Raw genomic sequence first — 6,685 nt, 5'->3', positions numbered from 1 at the left:
TTTATCCCTCTAATTTGTGATCAACTAAGATTTAATGATTTGATGCGTCAGAAATTATTAAATCTTAGGAAGAATGCCCGACGAAATTAAATGCAACTGCTTGTGCTTGTATTGTTTCGCTTCATTGATCTTTCTAATTCTTAAGGTTGCTACTAGATTAAACCTTTAGCGCTTGTCTTAGGTTGTTTAGTAGTTAGGATTAATTAGAACACTTATCTTCTAATTGACTGCGACAAAGGAAAGATAGGAAAATAGTTCCAATAGTGAATATTCAAAGTATGAATTGATATATACTTGCATCGATGATCAGGTGTAAAATTCCGATGGTGGATGTTGACTTAGACCAATGTTTGTTCTTTTGATTTATATTTTAATTTGAATTGTTCCTTAATTGTTCTTCTTAAAATTATTTTCGTTACACTCAAACCCCCCATCCTTGTTCACGTAGCATAAAACTAGGCTAAATACTCTCTGTGAGATCGACCCTTACTTGTACTACTACATGTATTTTTAGAAGTAAATGTTTTATTTTTGGTTGCTTACGATAGCACACCAATATTATCTAACATAGAACACTAAAACAAATTCTAGCATGGCAAAATAAAAAAGCACTAAAGCAAATTGGGTTCAAATTAGACAAATACAACTAAGATCCATTGTAAAGATCAGTATATAGTAACAATTGACAAGTAAAGCATAAAGGGCAGAGAAAACAAACAAGATGGATGATTATGATTCATGATCGTGAAGAATCTAAAGATTAGCTTGTGCCAAGTGCTCAAGTACCTTGTCATGGAAACAAAACATTATGGTTGAACAAAAAAAAAAAAAAAAAAAACTTAGAAGTCAAAAACATTTAGGAATGTAAAGAGAAGAGATTATAAAGATACAAAATATTCAGACTCAAACTTCAACACTCATCCTAGCTCGAAGTATTAGGGTTAGGGGGTTAAGATTTTGATAGTGGAGAGTCTAAGGACCGGATATATATATATATATTGTAAAACACTAAGTGAATCCGATGAAAATCCTTAAGCCCCAATACTCGAGTCAGAATAGGAAGTAGCAACATATCATGAAAATCTTATGCGGGCAACTAAGGAGGCATCAAGATCACATCAAAACACATCTTGTACATCACACAAAGCTCTCGAAGCAAGTAACAAAAATGGAGGCACAACAAACAGAAGATGAGAAAGAGATAACGAGGGAGAAGGCCTAGTTGGAAATGGATTAGGAGAACGCCCATCTAATGCCCAAAATCGCACCAAAGATCTTCAGGAAAGCCTCAAACTGTTGGATCCAAAAATCCAATGGTTGGATGGGAACTAATCCCTCAAATGGGTAAGTGAGGGGGCAGACAAGAGCATTTAATGGAGTATTAGATTTTCCCAGCCCCCCCCCCCCCCACTTGTCATTATGACTCTCTCTCTCTCTCTCTCTCTCTCTCTCTCTCTCTCTCTCTCATCTGTCTTCTCACTTCTTAGCTGCAAATCTACAACTCAAAAAGAAGAAGAAACACAAAGGCTTCGAAGTTTTGATTATGAGTGTTGTCTTCGGCTATTGAATGCTCCAGATGGCAAGTTGGACTCCTAGGGAATGAAGCTTCTTGAAGAAGCTTTTCGAAAGACCCTCGAAAACCCATCAATTGCCGTTAGAAAAGATGGTCTCCCGTTTTCCCTTGAAACCTTAAAAGCACAAAACTCTAAGTCAAATGAGACGAAGCGTACAATAAAGAGATAAGGGTAGGTGAATGCATTTAATGTGTAGAAGTCGTTCGGCTCAAAAATCTAATCTTCTGATTTTTATTTAAACAAAAAAATACTTTCATACTTATAAGTTATGAGTTAAAAGTTATAATATGTATATAACCTATTTTTGATATTTATATATATATGATCGAGCTAACGAGTCGGGCTCGCGAGCGAGTTGGGTTGAGCTCTATAGAAGCTAGGTTTGCGAGCCCTTAAACGAGTTGGGCGAGCGGGTCGGTCAAGCATTAAATGAGCTAGGCTCGCAAGCCCTTACCAAGTTCTGTCGAGCAAGTCAGGTATGTATTACTTACTGACCAAGCGGGTTTCTATAGTAATAAGCAGGATATCACAGTACTAAGCCCAGGTTCGAGTCGGGCTTAATCAAGTGGGTTATCGGACGGACTAGTTTATTTACAGCCTTAAAGACAAAATTGTCAGAATAGGGGAGTAGAAGCAACTCGGTCGGCCAAGGTTCTCCTTCGACCTTATTTTTTCAAAATAAAAATAAAAAGTTTTTATGTCTTTTTTTTAAAGGAAACTTCTCTTAACCCTCTTGAACTTCCATCGTTTTTGCAATTACACCCATAAAGTTCAAAAACTCTCAATTTCAATTTTTTTTTAAAAAATTCAATCTCACCTCTCCGTGAGGATTTTTTGTTAAATCCTAATGGAGGGCTATTGGAATTTCAATTTTTATTTTTATTTTTATTTTTTTAAAAAAAAAGAAAAAAAAAACAGAGGGAACGGTCTTATTTAAGGGTAATTTTATAGTTCTATAAAGTTTACAAGGGTATAAGGGTCATTTTACCCTTTAACCGTTTGATTTAACTCCAAAACCTCACTGTTTGATACACTAAAGTGAGAGTTTTTTAACTTTTGGGGGGTAATTGCAAAAGTGATGAAAGTTCATAGGAGTTAAGTGAACTTTCCTTTTTTTCTTTTTCTTTTTTTAATTTGGGGAAACTTCACTTAACCCCCTTACACTTCTATCACTTTTAGAATCTTCCCCCAAAATTCAAAAGTCTCCTCATTTTCATGTCAAAACTTGATCCTTATTAAATCTTAAGCCCTAATTAATGATTTCTTAACCTTATTCTAGATTGAAGTATTACAATGTAAACCTCAATCGATCAAGAATTGATCGAGGCATTCTGTGAAACCCTTTGTCAATTGAGTATAGACCGAGGATTTACAGAGGGCCTCTCGGTCTATTGAGCAGATTTTTCTTCAACTCGAAAATAACTAAAAATCCACGGTTTAATATAGCCTTAACAACTCCTCTACATTAACAAATCCACTCCATGTTGCAAAATCAAGCCCAAGTCTTACCACTTCACCAAACCTCTCAAATCGTAACCTTAAACTCTCAAAACTACTTCGTTCAAGTACCATAACACAAATACAACAACCAACACTTCAACAATTTCAACAACGTAACTTACTCATACCCATATATTGAACTAAACTCAAGAATGTAATGAAATCAAGAGAGAGATAGAGTTTAGATTTGGATTTGAGCTACATCAATCTCCCACCACTTCAATTCTCTTTCTCCTTTTCTCTTTCCCTCTTCCTACCTTACTCTTTTGGCATCTAGGGGTTTTGGACGAGCTAGAAGAAAAATGGAAGAAGTCTCAAGCGTTTTGGCCCTTAAATAGACATTCAAAGTCAATTCCATGCAAGCTCAATCAATTGAGTTTACAGTCAATCAAGAGATTCCAACTTAGTCAAAATTTTTGAAGTCAACATGCTTGGTCAATAGAGATTGACACTTTATTGAGTAAGATCATGATTTTTCATTTAATGCGGGTCAATTTGTTGTTTATATCATAGCTTGGTCGATCGAGATTAACTCTCAATATATCGATAATACCGAACCCCACATTCGACCGCTGATTTTCTTGCAAAAAACCTTGTTGTCATGTAGCCCTAAAATATCGATCGATTGAGGTTTGAGCAAAAAACCCTAATCTTTCGTGTCTTTGCCCTTATTTTTCATGTTTTTGCAAAAAGGCTACAGAACTAAACTAGTCATGACTTTAACCAATCTGAATTTCTTACTTTTTGACGTGAACATTCACTGCTTAATGAGGCAAGAAGTCTAGTTACTCGGTGAAAGCTTCCAAAATGGTTTTTATTATTATATTATTATTATTATTATTATTATAAATATGCCAAGGTATCCATTTAATAAGTCACCCAGCTTCACTTAAGACATTGAAAAATACACAATCAGGTTCATATATCATACCTCAAAAATTATATGCTAATGTGCTTGTGATAGTTTAGATTGAAACAAATGAATCCTTAGATGCCAAAAGTAAGTAGTAGGACTTTAGCATCAATTTCAAATGATCATGTGTTCAACATTCTAAGCTCACCAATGAAATTTAAATCACAATTTTTAGATCAACCAAAGTCTTAAAAATAACATGAACATGCAATTTCATTTTTTTTTTTTTTTAACAAAAAGTGTGTGTGTGTCCCATACCCCCAAACTTAAATTACAGATTGTCCTCAATGTGTAGATAGAATGGAAAGATCATACCCGGGAGATGAGAAAATTGGTTGGACTAGGTATGGCTCGTAGCATACCCCCAAACTTGAATGCAAAAACACTTGTTCCTGAAAAACAAAACTAGAAAAACAAAACCAAGGAAAGGAAAACTAAAAAAATAAAAATAAAAATAAAAATAAAAATAAAAATAAAAATAGAAACTAAAATTAACCACAATAAAACTAAAATTAACCAAAATAAAATGAACAATAATTAAAAACAAAACCAGAATTCTTTAAAGGATATGGATTTGTAGTGCATGCAATGGCCTCAGTACCACTAATCTGGGCAGATGCGCTTGAGCTCCTAGACTGCTCGAGCGCTTTTGGTAGTAGCTTTTGAGTTTAAACTTGAAGCACCAATCTTTTCTTCTCTTAGACCATAGAGAATGAATTCTACCTACAAAAAGGTAGTTCCTAATTTTCACAGATCGGGGTAAATCAATTTGAGAATTCTCAAACAATTTCTCATCTGGAAGGGAATCATGAACTGAAATACTATGAGGAGAATACTCAGAGAGTTTTTCTATTTTGATGACCTCAGTTTGCCCGTCTAATGGTCCTAGCAGACTACTCTCATGGCATCTTGGTAATTCGGGAATAGGAGTTAATGTTGAAGAAGCCTCAGTGCTCACTTTCTTGCCTTTTTCCCATTGTAGATCATGTGTGACCTCAATTTGCTCCTCCTTCCCCTCTTCCTTATGATTTTCAACCACTTCTTCACTCAATGTTGTGATAGCTTGCTCATGATAGGAAGAACTCCAATCCTCCATGTAATATCCACTAGGATTACCCAGCAACTGACTTTGAAGCTCTTCTTCTCTTTCTCTTTTGAGGTGGTTGATGATTTGTTCACAGTCAGCTTCTATTGTGAATTCGCCCCTTTTTCTCTCACTTAACTCTTTGACCAACTGCCCCACTTGTGTTTCCAATCTTTGGATAGCTTGACTGGTCTGAGTATTGCTCTGTTGTTGTACAGTCATAAATTGGAGTAGAGCACTTTCGAGGTCATTCTTCTTTGGCTTTGGATTTGATTGGACCGCTTGTGGTGGATCTTGATAGTTATATCCTTGCTGGAAATTTCTTTGCTGCCTTTGTGGATTCTGCGTATTCTGATTGTTACTCCATGAAAAATTGGGGTGGTGTCGCCACCCTGCATTGTAAGTGTTGGAGTATGGATTGTTCTTTGGAGGGTAATAATTCTGGCCCAAATATTTTGCTTTCTCTTGATCTGTAAATGAAAACATGGGGCAACTCTCAGTGGTGTGGTCAGAATGAGAACATATGGCACATACCTCCACTTGAGCAATCTGTTGAATGGGAGAGATGTTATGAGTAGTCATGACTTTCACTAGCATATCCAATTTCCTCTCCAAGGTAGCCATCTGAATTTGAACTCCATTATTGCCATTCACTTCATAGACGCCTTTTCTTTTGAGTCCTTGCCTCCCACGGGATGAGAATTGTTGGGAGTTTTCGCTTAAAGTCTTAAAAAGTTCTATGGCCTCCTTGCTATTCTTCTCCATTAACATGCCTCCACAAGCTGAATCTACAAGACTTTTTTTAGAATAATTTAAACCTTCATAAAAAGCTTGTACCTGATCGTCTTGAGATAGATTATGATGTGGACATTTTAGAAGTAGCTCCTTGAAGTGTTCCCATGCCTCAAAGAATAGGTCTCCATCTTTTTGTTGGAAGGTTTGAATCTCCCTCCTCAATTGCCTAGTCCGTTGGGCTGGAAAGAATCTTTTCAAGAACTTTGTGGTCAACTCCTCCCAATTGTGAATAGACCCTGCAGCCAAAGAATTCAACCATAACTTAGCATTATCTTTCAAGGAAAAAGGGAAGAGAATTAACCCGATTCCTTCCGCATTTAAGCCATGGATGTTTTGAGTTTTGCAAAGATCAAAGAAGTCCCGAATGTGTAGATATGGATCCTCTGTAGGTGTGCCTCTATAGTGTGGAACCATATTGAGCAACGGAGACAAATCAAAATTGCTTTGCATATTTGGTTGAAAAGCAATGCAAGAGGGTTGATTTGGATTTTGTGGTATGAAGGAACTCTTCATTGGCTTCCGCTCGGGTGGATTCTCTACACGTACTTCTACCATGTCGTCCTCAACTTTGAATAGGTTTTTTTTTTTTTTTTTTTTTTTTTTTTTTTTTTTTTTTTTTTTTTTTACATGAACATAAGCATAACAAAAGGAACACAAAAATAAAAATTAAAAATTAAAGGAAAAAAACTTTTTTTTTCTTCTTTAGATTATCATAAAAAGAAATAACTAAAGTAAAAGGAAAAACTTTAAAAACACAATTTAACACAATCCCCGGCAACGGCGCCAAAAACTTGTTGTGCAAATATCTACCTAAATAAA

General features: G+C 35.6%; 1 non-coding gene across 1 annotated transcript; it reads left to right on the top strand.

Moving 5' to 3' along the window:
• The first annotated feature begins 5,924 nt into the window (after positions 1-5,924).
• On the top strand, positions 5,925-6,031 carry LOC133878710 (small nucleolar RNA R71). Its single transcript, XR_009901962.1, has one exon. It is a non-coding gene; the product is annotated as a small nucleolar RNA R71 (small nucleolar RNA).
• The last annotated feature ends 654 nt before the right edge of the window (positions 6,032-6,685 follow it).

This window comes from Alnus glutinosa, chromosome 9, assembly GCF_958979055.1.
Source record: "Alnus glutinosa chromosome 9, dhAlnGlut1.1, whole genome shotgun sequence".
Lineage (NCBI taxonomy): Eukaryota > Viridiplantae > Streptophyta > Magnoliopsida > Fagales > Betulaceae > Alnus > Alnus glutinosa.
Note: the sequence above shows the minus strand (reverse complement) of the source record. Positions and strands in the feature narration are given on the sequence as shown.